General features: G+C 39.6%; 1 protein-coding gene across 1 annotated transcript in view; it reads right to left on the bottom strand.

Annotated features, from left to right (window-relative positions):
* Nucleotides 1-4,224: 4,224 nt before the first annotated feature.
* LOC138504705 (uncharacterized) overlaps nt 4,225-17,575 on the bottom strand; it is a 581,301-nt gene continuing 567,950 nt past the window's right edge. Inside the window, exon 14 of the mRNA XM_069625257.1 lies at nt 4,225-4,443. The gene's annotated coding sequence lies outside the window, so the exon portion shown is untranslated. The remainder of the gene's footprint in view (nt 4,444-17,575) is intronic.

Here is a 17,575-nt window from a genome sequence, read left to right as displayed (position 1 = left end):
GAAACACAATGCTATTGTGAATCTGCCGATTAACATTAGGGCTGAAATCTGTCACACAATGGACAAATATTAAAATAAAATAGAGTTTAACTCTAATACAACTGAGACAAAAGTTGTGGTTCCAAATACAAAACAAAAAGAAACCTCAAGTAGGTGGTTATCAGGAAATTGCCATGAACAAAAAAAAACATGATGCAACAAAAATATTTCACCTCGGACAACAAATTGTCAAGACATATGCTCAATCAAAATGAAAACCATCGATTTATATTGAAATGCAGTGATGCTCCATTTGAAGCATATGATTTATGTCGAGCTAGCGTCATGGCAATTTTCGAAGATATACCAGAGCTGAGCGACATAAACTCAAATGATATTACTCAAGTTGAATTCATAAGTGACTCATCTTTATCCATAGTTAGACTATGGCTTAGTTCAAACCTTGTTCGTAACGTCCTATGGAAAGCCCGTATGGACCTGTTTGAAATGGGATTTATTTTAGCGATTGATCCCACATCTTATGATAACAAAAAGAACAAAGGTGATGTGAATAACTCTTTAACATCAAAACGAGAACTGAAATTATATAATTCAAATGAAAAAATATAATTCCAATGAATCAGCTCAAGGAAATGCACAGTCAAAATGCCAAATCACCCGCTATGCTTCATAACTATATTCTGAGAAAAAGTCCTTGGAATTTTCGATTGTAAGTTGGAATATATGTGGCCACTATCACTTGTTAAAAGACAGTTCACATTTACTAACATGTAATATCATAGCCCTCCAAGAAACATGGCTTACAACCACACCGGTTTGGAACGGATATGAAATTCTATTTTGCCCCGCAATCAAGGGGACAAAAGGTAGAACAGCCTCTGGGCTGATGGTAGCTGTCAGTCAAAAAGCTGTTATTAGAATCCTTCAATGGGCTCAACCAAATCCCTACTTGCAAATGGTCAAAATGACATTCCAAGGCTATACATTGGCCTTAATAAATATCTATCAAAATCCTATTGGTATATCAGATAAGATATGTTTTGTAGAACTGGAGAAACTTCTAAATACTATATCACAAACTCCCGAGGTGACAAACACTTCATTGTGGGTGATTTGAATCTTCATTGCTTGGCAAAAACACCAGATAAGAAAAATAACTCATGTATCAAATGGGAGGAAGTAATGAAAAGTCGCAATTTATTGATGCTCAATGGCTCAATGAAAAGCGACATTCCAGCACATTATATTTGGCAGCAGGGTATAAATAACTCAATTATCGATTACATGTATGTCAATAACATTTCCTTCAGTTTGATATCTAAATTCGAAGTGGTGCATTGCTCTAATAGCGATCATGAAATGCTAACTGCATATTAGCATTCTAAAAAAAATATTTCTAGATTTGCATAATTTGAGATGCACACCACAACTTAATGTAAACAACACTCGAATTAGATTTCGCTGGAATGGAAAAATGCTAGAAACCTTCATAACGATTTTTTGAAAATAAAAGCAGATTCAAATTGGGAAGATCAAACATACAGATCGGCCTTACACTTTTATAAACTAAATCACGACCTTATTACTCAAAGAAAGAACCCAATGAGATACGATTTTAACAAGGAAATGCAACAGAAAAAAACACAATTCCGCAAGGAAAAGAGACTTGCTTTACAACTTCCTATGCATCAAAGATATGATGCTCTTAGAGCCATAAAAAACAGATACAGAAACTGGACAAGATGCCATAAGAATTGGTTATACCAATATAATGGGGAAATTATGTTAGCAGCTATAAATTACAAAAAATCAGCTGAAATCTGGGGTCTCTTGAATTAGGCAAACAATCAAACCCAGTACCCAGTCCAAATAAATGGAGTCCTTGAAGTTGACTGGATATTACATTTTAGAACTCTCTATTCTAATACCCATATAGAAGAATTTGAAATACACGATTCAGCTCAAAGCGTACACCAAATGCAGATTCTGGAAGAAGATGTATTATATTTTATCAACCAATCGAGCAATTCCAGAGCACCCGGGCCCGACGGACTTAGTAATTACACACTTAAGCAACATCCAGTGTTATGGGCTAAGATCATGTATAACATTGTTTCCCAAATACTGGAAACCAACATTATTCCTGACTCCTGGTGAAGATCGGTAATTGTTCCGATCTTCAAGAAGGGCGATCGGTCAAATCCATTGAATTATAGGCCCATCGCCCTCTTGGATGTTCAAGGTAAAATCTTCGCCCGTTTCACTTTGCGAGACGTTAATGATTGGATGAATTCCCGATCTCTACGTGACCCCTGTCAAACGGGATTTATTGCTGGACTGGGAACCTCGTCAACTTTCCAACTTTAACAGCAATCAAAAAACTCCATCAGGCCAACAAACAATCATTATACATTGTCTTTGTTGACCTGCTGCCAGAGCTGCTTTCGACTCTGTGTCACAAAAGTTGTTACTAAGGAAATTGGTGAAAGAGAACTGCCAGATTCATATTGTCACACTTATTCATGCCCTTCACAATCAAACTAGTATTTGTGTGAGTTTGAATCTAGATGGACTGCTATCAACATCAATTAATATGTATAGAGGGCTACGACAGGGCTGCATTTTAGCTGCTGCTTTGTTCAGTTTTTTATAGCAGATATATGCAAAACCTTCAATGAAACTCAATCAGATGCACCAAAACTAGACCATAAAAAAATACCTGCACTTCTATACGCAGATGATCTGTTCTTGATGTCGAAAACACCAATTGGACTACAAAAACTTCTTGATGTTCTCTCTGTGTATGTAGATAAAAATCTATTAACTATTAACCTTGAAAAAATAAGGTAATGACATGTAACATGTTCTTGAAATCTAATTGGAGGCACTATAAATGGTCCGTACAGGGGAAAGATCTAGAATGTGTCAATGAATATGTATATTTGGGCGTTGTTATCTCTGGCACTACGAATGTAGCGCAAATGTCAAAATGGAAAACAAAGCTGGGTACAATGATCTCCCAAGCACTAATAATTCAAGCTAAATTTGGAAAATCTTCAATTGTCCCAATTTTGACTTACTTTAGACAAAAAGCTACTCTGATTCTACTGTACAGCTCAGAAACTTTACCAAATCTGTCAGAATCCATATGGGAAAATTTTGAAGCCAAATGTTTGAGTCGTATCCCAAGACTTCCGAATTGTACACCAATATCTCTTATTTGCAGTGAACTGGGGTTATCATCTTTATACGCCCATTATTTATGGCAAATAATAAGCCTGTTTCGGAAATGTTTGCTAGCATATGATTTAAATATGCTGTTGGGATCTTTAGCCCGGTATCTGCTGCAATATAATGATAATTTTGCGAAAAATCGCTGTCAAGAAGCTTTCAATGCCATGGCTTATGCTGATGTGACCATTGAAGTACTACTGCAAAACCCAATTCGAGTAAAGACAAAGTTATTCCAATGGGACTGGTCGAGAAATAGATCAACTTGTCTTCGGTATCAGGACTTTGATGGTAATACTTTATTCATAAAAAATACAGCTTTACAGAACCTTACATGATTAAAGCTCCTTCCATGCAACATAGATTTGATTTCTTAAGATTAAGATTGAATCTATGGCCCACACAAAAGGTACGGGTAAAACGTAAAATTATCCCACCAGAGGAAAAATTCTGCCGATTATGTAAAAATGTTAAACAAGTTGAAACCTTAAGACACATATTGGTAGTATGTGATTCTGTTTGTAATGAACTTAAAACCACCACTAAAGGAACACAGTGACATAAATATGGATACCCTGTGGCTAATGATTATGTCTGGTTTATCTTTACCCCTGAGAATCGGTACTGTCCGATTCTTAAAAAGTATCCCTGTGTTAAACATCCAGATGGAAAGAACTGTTTTGATGTATACATTTTAATTTTCCATTTTCTTTTTAATATTTACACTGTCTTCAACATGTACCAATGTTATTCTGATTTTGAGATTAATGTACCTTGATGTATCTGGATTATCTTAATTTTCCTTTTGGTTGCATTTTCCTGGTTCTTTTATTATTCTATATTTTATAAGAATTATATAATAAAAATTGTAAAGTTGACTTGTTTCAGCTAAAATAATAATAATAAAAAAAACATCTTTTTCACGTATATGCTTGGTAACACACGACTCCAGGCCAAGTCCGTAATTTAAAAAAAACATAACATTCTTGCCATCAGTTTAAAGTCATAGTTTTATATGAGTATCAGCTTTCCTTATATAATGCAGATCTTGGTAAGATATAAAATAAATTATTTTCAAATTGTTGAAGGCTTTTTTCCATTTCATAAACAATATCAATGTAACAAGAGTTGTGTCATTCGTTTACGTCAGTCTTCCACAGCTATGCCTCAAAGCTTATTGAACTGAGCCTTTCTTCTCCACATGGCACCCTCCTAAAGACAAACAGAAAAGTAGATATTACATTCTGCTTTTGCAATTAAAAGAAACACTATCTCCTGTTATCTACAGGTGGGATCGTTATTATACTTTTCATTGTGACAATGTAAAGTAGGCCTACATACAACATGAGCAGTGATAGATAAGTATCTTCAGCAGAGGAGTCTGCTTCACTCCACTCCATGAAGCATCCATTATCTGCCTGAAAAGTGATAGCAAGTAAAACAAACATTGGGAAAATCAAAAGCTTTGGCTGTTGTAAAAGCAATGTATTGGCTCTGGCATCTTGTCCCCAAGAATTAACCCCATTTACCAGTCATTGTGATCATGTGCCCAACAAGTGTTGGCATGATGCGCTATATTACTCACATCGTATGCTGGGGATTGCTATCATATACACAGCATTATCACCAAAAAATCTGATACTCACAGCATGTCAAGAATGTGTTATGAATATCCAAGACACCCACATCATTGTAATGTTTTTGTATCAAAACAACAGGCACTGCTAATAATGCCCAACAATGAGCAAACAATTCACACCCTTGTGAAGGCCATGCGCTGTTAGCATGGCAATGACAGTTTCCATTGTGCACAGTTAGATCAAGAGTGCCCGATTCAATTTTAGCCCAGTTAGCACAGTTTGGCCAAATGCAATTATTACAATTTGGCAAGGAAGTGCCTGTGTTAATTATGTTCAGCTACCATAGCATTGCAAGATTGCATTCGTAGAATTAGAACACCGTTTTTTTTTCTCAGTCATGCCCACTTAACACAGTTACATCAGATACTATTATGCCCAGTTAACACAGCAATGTCAGATTCCAATATTTGTGTATCAGTAGCTGTACATAGGGCGTGTCCAGTGCTGGGGTAATTTATGTATGGAGTGCCCAGGGTGGTGTGAGCATGCAAATCAGTGTTAGGTTGGTATGTGGATTTGTGCAGTGCATTGGTGGGCTGCTCTAAGCAGTGTGCCCAGTGGTGATCTGTATACGGTGGGTCTCAGGGGATTGCCAGATTCTGTCTAAAGGAATCCTTTCAAGAGGAGAATACCCTTTAAGTCTTTCCCGAAACTGCAAAGTGCTGGTTGTGATTTCATGGTTCGAAGAAGTTGCTCTATTCGGAGATATTGGTATTAAATACAGTGCTGGTCAGCACATGAGTGCATGTGCATGCTGGTACTGGGAGAGTGTGTTCATGCGTGTCTGTGTGTGCGTGTTCCTGGACAGTGCTGGTACATATCTTGACAATATGAGATAGTAATCACCAACACAAAATCCAAAACTATTGGCTAAACCAATGCTTGTTTTGTTTACACTTTGTGTCTCGTACCTGCTTTTGGTTTACAGCGTTATCATCAATGGCAAATTCCCAGAAAGAAACAATTGAGCAGGCAAGCCTGTCTGATGGCAGTTAATGCATAATACCATTGCCACTGGCGAAACTGACAGCATTTTATTTCTGCAAGAGGCGTGGACTACATGTGTCATAGACAATGAAAGCTGAATTCATGATGCAGATGGTGCAGTAGCCAGAGCCCTGATAAGGGAGGTGCTGCAGAGAGAAAGCTGATTATTTGGCCAGCAGACAAAAGCCCATAATGAGCGCAGGTTATGTGAGGCTCTATCCAGGGCACAGGTACGGCCAGTTCTCAGCTCAGCATGACATGGGCGGTAGTTAATAGAGCAGTCTCATTACATAGTATGGAAAGGTCCATTAAAGGAGGTGGGTTAAATCATGTGGGTAGGCCGGAATTCTACAGGCCTAAAATTGGGCTCCTAACACCATATAAGCCTTATTGTGTAAACCCTATGCAACCCATAGGTTTCTGTGCTTGGAGGGGGCGGGCAAAGGTTTATGACGGGGTTACTATGCCATTTTCTCTGTCTATTCTGCACAGCTACATGGAAATAAACCTTGTCTCTACCTTTGCTGCCCGGCTTTCTATTCAATTATGTGGTAATGGGATTCAACAACACCTAACCTTTTGTTCATGTGTATATAGTCCCATAGTTTCTTACAGCCTTTGTCAATAATCTTTTCTAAACTTCAAGTCTTAGTGGATTTTGTAAAATATGGTTAATGCATGCAGGGAACCTCCAACGTTAGCACGTGCATGCTGTTGGGTACACTGCATGCAGTTTACACATTTACAAAACAGTGTGCAAAAATAAAGAGTAAATACAGTCGAAATTGCCTTTACTCTTTCATGTTACCGATTTTAGTCGAAAATTGACATTTTGTATTCATTGTATTTATTGAAATATATATACCGCTTTCGCCAACAAGCTGAACATACAGGGAGACAGGTACACACAAGAAAGTAACAATGACACTATTACATACCAAGTATTAAGGATCACATACAAATGGTGGGGAGTGTCCTATCTGTTACGGTGGAGTAGGACAAATATCAAAACAGTAAAACAAAGGTTCCACCATAAATAGAAAACAAGTTATTAAGAATCACAAAAGTTTATTTAAAGTGTTTCAGTGTTATGGTTATTTCACTGAGATTATGATCTGAGCCAAAGTAAAATTCTAATAGTCTACAAGAAATTATATTTAAATAAATTCAATTGGTTGCAAAAAGAACAAAAACATCAGTCTATGTGCAAATTAATATTCACAATGAAAACAAGAGACATATTGTGGCATAGTTCAATTAACACGCACTATAAGAAGGTGAATAATATCCCAAAATGAATGTAATTAAGGACAGAAAAAAAAGTATATTAAGGAGACACGGACATTTTTGGGGAAGAAAGGTACAGGGACCGGAAAGAGTATGTTCTGTCTTCTTTTCAAGTTCGTAAATTTCATAGTTTGATTGTGTTTCTTCACTCTTTATTCATAATTCTCTGGGCAGGTCTGCCTATGCACAGGTGTCCAATTGGACATCTACCACACGTTTCGGCAAAACAGTGCCTCCTGCCAGGCAATGGTTTCAAAGAGTGCCTTCCTCAGGGCAAGTTGTCCCTATGGGGAAGCAGACACGGAAGAAAGAAATATAATAAATAACGTTGAAATTGAAATTAAAATAAAGTAAATTACTTGTGGCTTACTAGATCAGTTTGGCCGAAACATCTAAACATTAAGTTATGTTTCTATTTTACTGCTATGACTATACCCTAAAATTTAGCTTACCCAATCAATGGGGCACGGTTTTTGTAGGGCACTGGCCAAGGATAACTTTGGAGGAGAAACATTCTGCAAATCAGACAGGTAAGCTGCTAACCACCCACAGGTGGAGTGAACAAGTCGATGCCTTGAGTTCAGGTGCAGTAAATCAACATTTTGAAAAGAATGGGCAAAGTGCAGTACTGTAATTTAAACAAACGAAAATAATGTATGTAATGTTTCATATTAAAAAAATACACAAAGAGTGTAACTGCAGGGATATCATGGCGTATTAACACCATCTTTGTTTTTTGGCTGAGCAAACAGAAACGTTGTTTGTATACTGGATTTGGTAAAAACAAATGTGCAAAACGGTGCATACTTGATAATTGCAAAGTTTGCCAAGCACCATGAAGCTCAGACAAATGATGCTTCAGAGAAGGGGGGAGAAATCTTTAAATGTATTTTAAATAAGCGCAGACTTGGCAGCAATGAACTGTGAAAAGAACACAGTGAGAAAACAATATAAATAGAGTTGGATGTGCAACGGAGCATTGTTGAAAATTAATTTGAGGGTTGAAGAAATGCGGGCTAGGCAAACATAAACGTTGTTTGTATACTGGTTTTGGACAGAAAATGTGCAAAACGGCAACATACCCTATAATTGCAAAGTTTAACGATTCGCAATGAAGCTCAAACAAATGAAGCTTCAGAAAAGGAGGGGGGACATCTTTGCATGTATTCTAGATAAGCGCAGACTTGGCAGCAATGAACTGTGAAAAAAAACCAGTGTGAAAAATAAAGTTAGATGTGCAGCGGAGCATTGTTGAAAATGATTACGGGATTGAAAAAGTGCGGGCGGCAGATATTCGTACCTTTGTTTGTGCGCAGCATTAAAGTGTGTCCTCACTCTTCAGCGTCCGGGCGTGCACTAGCCGTGGATGTGTGAGCGACAACCTTATTGATTAGAGGATTCGAGCCCCTTGGTAGGTGTAAAACTTGTCAGGTTGCAAAGGTGATTGACGAATAAGGAACGAGCATTCCTCAAGAAGTCGGAAGTAAAAGGCAATGTTTGCGAGGTGTTGATGAGTAAAGGCCAAAGTTTGTATATTGCTGTTGGTACACAATTACCTTAACAGAAATTGAAAAACCTATTTGTAAAACCAGGTTTACAGATTTTTAAAAGTACGTGCATATTAATTAATTAGATGTACTTGTTTGCGGGCATAACTCTGATATATTATTCTGTAAAATCAAAATGCGATAATACTAAATAGGAGTTTAGTATAGATTATTTATTTATGTTTTGATTCTAGAGGGACAGACAGCTGAAAGAGTCTAAAATCTCAAGAATAGTATTTGTACTAAGGGTGCTCCTGAGTCATTTAAAAATGTTTAATGTAAAAACAAAAAACAGAAAAGGATGCACTCTTAGGTCATCCTGAAACACATCAGGGCGAAGAGCTAAGATTACCAAGGCTCACTGGCCAAGATTTATATCTGAGGTAGGAACTCCTCGTTCAGGCCATTAACATGAGTGGACAATCTATAGATCCATCTGGCCTCTTTTTGGTGCAAACTCTGTGTTACAATAGTTGAATTTTTTACTGTGTCTAGAATCCACCACTTGATGTCATCTGCGCTGTGGCGGGCAGCTAAAAAGGCAGCTAAAAAATGGTTGACTAGGGGTGCAGATGCTGTCTTGCACCTAATGCAAGAACGATGCTCAGAGATTCTAATATGCACACAGCGGGTGGTTTGGCCTTCATAACCAAGGCCACACGGGCATTAAATGCAGTAAATAACCTGCTTACTTTTGCAATTTGTCAGAGTTGTGAAAGTCCAGATTGTTTTGCCTATTGAAAAGTCTTTCATTTTTTGGGCACACAGAACAGGAGCCACAAGGAAAGTGACCAACTGTAGTTCTGAGGTCCCAGAGCCGCAATCTCGGTGCAGTTTTCCTAAAATTAGAGTGTACAAGTTTGTCTTTAATGCTGTTTGCTCTTTTAAAGGCAAACCTTGGTGCTGGAATGTCAGGGAGACTAAGTTTTGCAATTGTCCAATATTTAGAAATAACTTTTTTAATTTGAAAAGTCTGTGGCCCATGTGTAATCACGCAGGTAATCCTGTCTTGTTCAGTGTTCATGGACTGATTCACATTATAGGAGAGTAAAATATCTCTGTCTTTCAAACGGGCTCTTTTCTTTGCTTGGTTAATACGTTTTTTAGGATATCCTCTATCTGCAAGACTAAGGCCTAGTTTCTCAGATTGGTCGTAAAAGTCACGTAGATCACTACAATTCCTTTTATACGGAGGAACTGACCATATGGTAAATTAGCCCTAAAATGTTGGGGATGATTGCTGGAATAATGTAGCAATGTGTTTCTCGCAGAAGTTTTTCGATGGAGGTGACCTGTTCTGTGTGAAATAGTAAGGTCTAAAAATGTGATAGCTTCTGTACTGTAATCCATGGTAAACTGGATATGTCTGTTGATATTGTTTAGCAAAACTAGGAATGTTTTTAGTGATGACTCTGGTCCTTGCCATATAAAAATAATGTCATCGATATAACGCTTCCACTTTATTATATTGATTCTGTAAGGATTTATTTCAGACAGTACGTTGGTTTCTTCGAAATCAGATATAAAGAGAATTGCTAGGCTTGGGGCAAATGCTGCCTCCATAGCAGTACCTTTCGTCTGGAGGTAGAATTGGTGGTAGAATTCTAAAAAGTTTTTACACAGGGCTAAGGTTATAAGTTCCATGATGAAATTATGTAGAACTCGTTCTTGTGAGTCAGCTTTTGCTAATGTTTCTCGCATACACGTAAGTGCCCGATCTTGAGGTAAACTTGTGTATAGGGATTTGATATTCATAGTCACTAACTTCTGAGTAAGAGGGTCAAATGGATGGTTTTCAAAAATTTGAATTGTATGTGTGGTATCCCTAATATATGTTACAGTTTTTGCACTCACAGGTTTAAGAAAAGTGTCAATGAATGTACACAGTGGTTCAAGTATAGAGCCACAACCTGATATGATAGGGCGGCCTGGGGGTTTCTCTGAGTCTTTATCTATTTTGGGAAGGGAGTACATGGTAGGTGTATGTCCTTCACTCGTTGTGAGGTATTTAGATTTATGATCAGATATCCACTGGCAGTCATGAGCATATTAGACAGCATTGTCTATCTCTAGTTTTAACTCATTGGACGGGTCTTTCTTCTAAGTATTAAGGATCAGACATGCAGGATAGAAGAAAAGTTTGAAGGACATGATAGCGGACGAACGGATGATAGGAGGAAGAGAATTCCAGTGATAGGGGGCAAGTAAGGAAAAAGAGAAATGAGAAGATGCACAAGGAAGTATTGGCACAACAAGGCAAAAGGTGGACTGTAAGTGAACAGTATAAGAGGAGTGTCAGGGTCCGGTTTGACTGAATTCCACAGGAGCTGATGCTGGCCCCACAGACCCTCACCAGGAGTTCACCTCTTAACGCTTAAGTATAAGCTGAGCTCAGAACCCCAAGAAAGGGAAAGGGGAATTTGGAGAAAATAACAACTGAGACACTGCAGCCCTGCAACCGTCTGGTAGGCTCTGGTATCTGTAGTAAACAAATACACTTGGTTACTTATATATTAATATAAACTTCTTTTCTAAAATTATTTTAAAATAAACTCTAACTTCATTACCTCTTAAACCTCTGTATAAGACTTAGAGGTTAATTATCTGTATGGAATATCTTGTAAACAATTATCATGCTTAGTCCATATAGTCTCAAGCCATTCAAGTCTCTTTAGAATCCTAAAGTAATGACCCTTGGAAGCACCTTACAAAATTAGATATTCTTCTTAGCTTTTTAAGTTCGTTTAACTCTATGAAGTTTGAGTTTTAAATGCTTTTGTGAAATGCAGTCTTTCTTTGAAGAATTGAAATCCTTTTGCATAAAAATTACATTAAATAGAAACTCATAAACTTTCTTGAATGCTGCTCTCCTTCTGCATGTGAACCTTAATTTTTACACATATGAACGCATAGTTTCTTTCTTGACACGCGTTTGCGATAAACACGCGAAATCACAAGACGTGAAAAATTGTCCTCGCATATAAAATTCACACGCGCATATTAAGAAATACACGCATGCGTGAAAACAAGTGTATGCGTGCTAAAAAACAGCTTGCGCTAAGTAAAATGGACTTGCGCTCTATCGCTACCAAACACACGCGGTTATACGCAACGCCGCTCACATAAAAATTGTACACGCGTTCAAAACAACTTGCGCTTAGTTAAAAAATGGACTTGCGCTCTATCGCAACCCAACACGTGCTTTCTTACGCAATGTCTCTCACGTTAAAAATGTGCACACGCTCAAAAACCACTCGCGCTATTCATTTAGACACGCGCTCTATCGCTCAGAATACCCGCGCGCTCCCATAACATTACTGACATCAGGCGGACTCGCGCACGCTTTAAAACAGTCTTGAAACACTTTTCATGCAGTAAACAACTTTAAAACTTGAGCGCACAGTCTTCACACGTGTTTCCTTATAGTAATCTTGCTCACCTCCCAAGAATCCAACCCATTATCCTATCCACCAATCAGACAAACCAAACATACTATTGTTCCTTAAACCAATCAGATTAAGTTTCTTTCTCTCCATCTTGACTTGGGCAACCACAATGTTAATTCTATGTACAAACTCTTCCTGATTACTACTCCAGTCAAACTCTTCCTGATTACCACTCCAGCCAGCCCTGACAAGGAGGAGTAGAGAGCGATACTAGAGATGAGAAGAAGCAAGACCATGGAGAACTTTTACGACAATAGAGAGAAAATAAAATGTAAGAGGAAATTGATGCAAGAGGAGGAAGACCAGGAGAAAAGACGGATGGTGGATCTATCGATAGAATAGGGGGATGAGTCCAATTGCAGGAAGGCCAATCAGGAGAGCTGAACAGTAATCAAGCCTGGAGAAAATAAAGGTATCAATAAGGAGTTTGGACACATGCAAAGACAGAAAGGGGTGAATTTGACTGTGATTAAAGAAAAAAGGAAGGGACAATTGCGTGCGCTAAGAGAAATGTGTTGGGAAAAGGAGAGAGAACAGTCAAAGATGCCAAGATTACGGGCAGAAGGAGAGAGAGCCTAAAAGGGGGAAAAGAGAGAAAAGAGAGGCAGGGAGAGGGAGAAGGAGAATATGGAGGAAAGAAAAGTGCATCCATTTTGGATGGGTTGAGGTGGAGGAAATGAGACGATATTCAGGAATGGATGGAGGAAAGACAATTGTAGAGTTGGGAATGAAGGGTAACAGTACATTTAGAAAAGTAAAAGAAAATGTGAGAGTAATCGATGTAAAAGTGGCAGCATAGATTGAAAGATGAAGTAAGTGAGAAAAGGGGAATAGTATCGACAGAAAAGATAAGTGGGCCTAGAATTGACCCTTGTGTTGAGGAGGTACTGAGGATCACACGATCAGTCAAAAAATATTCAGTGATGGAGGACTCAGGTGTACGTCAGAACTCAGCTTTATCTAACAACTAATCTTAGCCGGGCCAACATACAAGCATTTCCTCTTAGCTCAAATATTCCAGATGATTACAGGTTGGGTTTGTTACACAATGGCATCCGAAATAACGTCATGTTATATTATCAATTTACAAAACCTACCAGTGGGGGGGATCAGGATTGGTCAGTAGGTTAAGCTACATATAGAACATTTAGGGGTTAGTCACTTAATTGGTGGATACCCATCTGATGGCTTTACCTGGGCCCATCCTACCTGCAGAAAATATTTCTAATACATCACTATAGGGCTTATTGATTGGTGGTATCCATCGTGGGCGGTGTGGTAAAAGGACCTCTTATTGGTTGGCATCTAGCTTACCAACCTTGGACACTTTGACAGGATATTGGTTGGCATCTAGCTTGCCAACCTTGGATACTTTGACATGATGTCAAGATACAGGTGAGATATAAGTGGGAGAAGAGACTTCTATGGTTGCCATATTTCCAATGAAAGAATACCGCTAATTAACCCAAGGCGATGAGGCCTCCTTTATTCTTTGAATTTGTTGCCGTCTGGTGTCTGTGTGCATATTGAGGGAGTTCTGCACGTGTTCTATCTTCATTTGGTACATAATGGATAGGCAGAGATTTTCATCTCAGGGTCACATGTTAGGATACTGTGTTTGAGAATGAATTTTCTTCTATTTATGAAGGCTTTAGCAAATTGTAATGTGCATGTTATATTTTTTGTGAATCATGGCGTTGGACGGTTACATTGTATAAAAACGTTTGGCATGCCGATCTCGTGCACCTGTACATCAAGGGTTGGATTTGTGCTCTTGTTAAAACTTGATTACTTGGGGAGAATACCATGCTTTGTCCTGGGAACTGTATCTGGTATTTGTCTTCCACTCATCCATGACTCCCTTTCTATTGTCTCCCCTTGGCTTTTGCTGCGAGTTACTGCTTGGGCTTTGCATGAAGATGCATTTCTGTGGATTCAGCCTTGAGTTTTCTGAGGACTGGATGCCTGTGCTCATCTTCCATCTTTGTGAAGAGGGCTTCCCACTTACACTCTGTTACGCTCACCTAGTTCCCACAGGGGCATAGATCGAACCCGGACAGCTGCGGCCTCTACCAGCGTGAAGGTGACCGTCTGGACGGAGCCCCTCAGTCTTGTAAGCTTGACTCGTAGAAATATTCTCCTGTAGATGGAGAAAGGTATTTAGCCCCGTGGGTGTGAATGCAGACCCCCTCCCTGCTCCCGTTCTCCGCACTTGCCACCTACGATATTCCCGGTCAGTGTTCTCACCTTATATTTTTGATTGGTGAGCTCTCTATCCTGCGTGGCATGCAGGGGCGCGTAGATACCAGTTACTTCACTGGTTTTAGGTGTTGGGGTTCTGGACGATTATTGAGTCCTGAGTTTGCCAAGTTTTTAAAGAGTTCAAAATGTCCAAAGTTCACTCTTGCACTCCCCTGTTGATTTGCGGCGGCAAATTCTGTCTGGAGGTTGCTGGCGGCGTTCAGGTAAGAGTCTGTATTACCCAAACTGTCCTGTAAAGGTACGTGAGATTAGCTCACTGTCTTTTCCTTTTTTCCTAGATACGGCGTAATGAAGGATAAAGCCTCCGGTGATATCAGGTAAGTCTTGTAATATAAGTGATTGTATTTTTAGTCTCTTTAGGCTCACCTTGCTGTTTCTTGTCTTTTCCCCAGGTGTTGAAAATCACCGAAAAAGTGACAGAGGCAGCGTCGAGTCGGAGATGCTTTGGGCTGGTGAAAATGGAGCGGCGCTGCAGCTGGGATGCGACGCGTGCCGGAAGTGATGCAGGATCCGAAATCAGGTGAGGAATCAGATTAAAGTCTGTAATCTAACCTCTTCTTCTGTTTTCCTTTCTTTCCTAGGGGCTCCGTGTTCGAGGCGGGCGTGGCAGAAGGCTGGATGCAGGTTTGCTGACACGGTGAGCGTTACGCTGCTAAATGCAGAATAACGCAAAGCGTGTGTTGAAGATCGGGCGTGGTTTAAATAGCTTTGAAAGTAGTCCCAGGTAAGAAGTCCCTAGAACCACACCCGAGTGAAAAGTAGTCCTTGTGGAAAAATAGTCCCTCCAGGTCTCACGTTGGCCTAGATGCATGTGCAGCATGGTCTGCCTGAGGTAAGTGATGACTATGAGCCTGGCACCTTAGGCGCCATGACTGATTTCTACTATGAGCCTGGCGTCTAAGGTGCCAGGACTGAACCCAGATAGCAACTAGCCAGGGCTTCTGAGGTTTAAACAGATGTCCGGATGCCTGCTTCCGGGGCGAATGGGCTTAGTCCAGCAGCCCGTGGGTAGGCATCATGACACACTCTCGCTTTCATGTTAGCAGGCTATATTCATGTGTCGTTCATGTTGCATTCACTTTATACATTGGTCATGGTAATGTTCTTTGTCTTATGGATGCTATTTTAGTGGATGAGACAAGCACCCCCACCTCAACCGTTCCGCCACTATTGCCTGTATGTTGGAAACCAGAGTATATGACATACACGGAGCAGTTGAAACAACAAAGGTCAAAGGGAATCATAGAGGCAAGATTCCCATTAAGGAAATCATATCTGCATACAAGGAGATATGATGGTTGTTTAGATGAGATTCCTGAAGAAGCAGAGCAAATGAAGGGTCAAGATGAATGGTGACATCACACAGAGCTGGTCGACGTACTGAGAAGAGATGCAGAGACTAGAGAATAAAGATATTCTATAAGGCATCAAGAAAGTACCAAGGATAAGTGATAGCTTGGGATCAAGTTGAAGAAGCGTATGCCACAGGTGAAGACATTAAGTCATTTTACACATGTACAGATGCAAAAGAAACACAAGCAGACAAGTAATCTTGAGGCTGCCTTTTTAGTGAATAGATTGAGGCAAACGCCAATTATATATATATATATATATATATATATATATATATATATATATATATATATATATATATATATATATATATATATATATATGGATTAGTAAAGGATGGATGTTTCCACTACGCATTCTAGCAGTGCTGGACAGTAGTAAGAAGGCCTCATTTCTAGTATGTTGCAGTTAAAAAGCAAATTGAATTATAAAGTGAATCTCAGCAGGCAAGGCTGGGTGAGCCAAAGAAGCCAAGGTCGTATCAAACTGGAGTAAACTGGCATTGGATATAAATTGTGTGAAAGAACAGAACCCCTGTTCAGAAGGATTGAACCAGACAAGGATGACGTCAGAGATATATTAAAAAATAGTATTATATGCACTAGAAGCTCGAATCCATGGTCTCTAGTCAAATGGAGCATGACGTTGGACGTACGAGATGGTCACACCTACGCACGAAGGCAGAGCATGCTTTCACTCCCTGAATTTCTCAGAGCTAACAATGCTCTCAAGGCCGAGCTTCAAAGCCTAATTGACAGTAGACCAAGTGCCAACCAATTGTAGAGTGTTAGAAAGAATTTTCCAGAATGGCTAATTTCCCTTACCTACTGAGTCTTTCAGCAGCTTTGCTGGATTTCTAGGATTTATTTTTTCCACCTGGTAAGAGTGTGAGCCTTTTTTCCCACTCTTGCATGCGTTTTGCTGTGTGTGTTTAACATTTTCTTGTGTTCATAGACTGTGGAGCCTCACCTACTCCATAGGCATCATCTTTCTACTGTGTGTTACACACCACCTTCAGTGCAGTGACACAGGGTTGTCTTTTTCAGACTTCCCAACTCTGACTCCATTTTCTGAGACTGACTACTGTCTCTCCGAACATGTAAAGTTGCCATTGACTTTATTAATCTCTTTTAAAACTCACAGACCCAGTACAAACTATCTTACACAGAGTTCTGGAAGGGGTTGATACTACCTCTTGTTGTCTGTTTCTCTTGGAACATTGTTTTGTTCCCTTTTCATTAAGACTTGGCTGGTGGCAGTGGTAACTACCCTATTTTTCCTACCGCGGTTATCTTAAATAGCCCTTGTATTGTTTTAGGCTATCTTGGTAGCCTCGAACTTAAACCTACTGGACCATATACATTTATATATGATTCCGGCTGGGTTTATTCACCATTTCTTTTTGTAAAAGTCTTTCTCGTGTTTTACTCTGCGTGCCAAATCAGGTTTGGTTCCTTTGTTCACCGTCCTTTCACAGGCTTCTACACAGAAGCCCTCCTTAGGTGCCTGTATGTCTGAGGGGGACAGGATGTGAGGGAGGGGTTTAGGACTCCCTGCACAGGCTCTCCTTGGAGACCCATGTCGCACTCTGATATGATTGGCTGTAGTGACTGTTCCGGTGGGACAGCCACCCTGCTGTGTGATTGACAGCCAGGCTGTGTGAATGGGGGAAAACTGCATGAAAAACAGGTCTCTGGGACTGGGAAAGCAGAGTCACCACTGGATCGAGAGAGCCGAGGAGAAGCTGACAGAGGAGGACCTCTACCACGACTGAACCACCTGGTGAAGCCCTGCTGTGTGTCCGAATCTTCAAACTTCGACG

This window comes from Ambystoma mexicanum, chromosome 11 (assembly GCF_040938575.1).
Source record: "Ambystoma mexicanum isolate Mex_15411 chromosome 11, UKY_AmexF1_1, whole genome shotgun sequence".
NCBI lineage: Eukaryota > Metazoa > Chordata > Amphibia > Caudata > Ambystomatidae > Ambystoma > Ambystoma mexicanum.
This window is presented reverse-complemented; position numbering and strand designations above follow the sequence as displayed.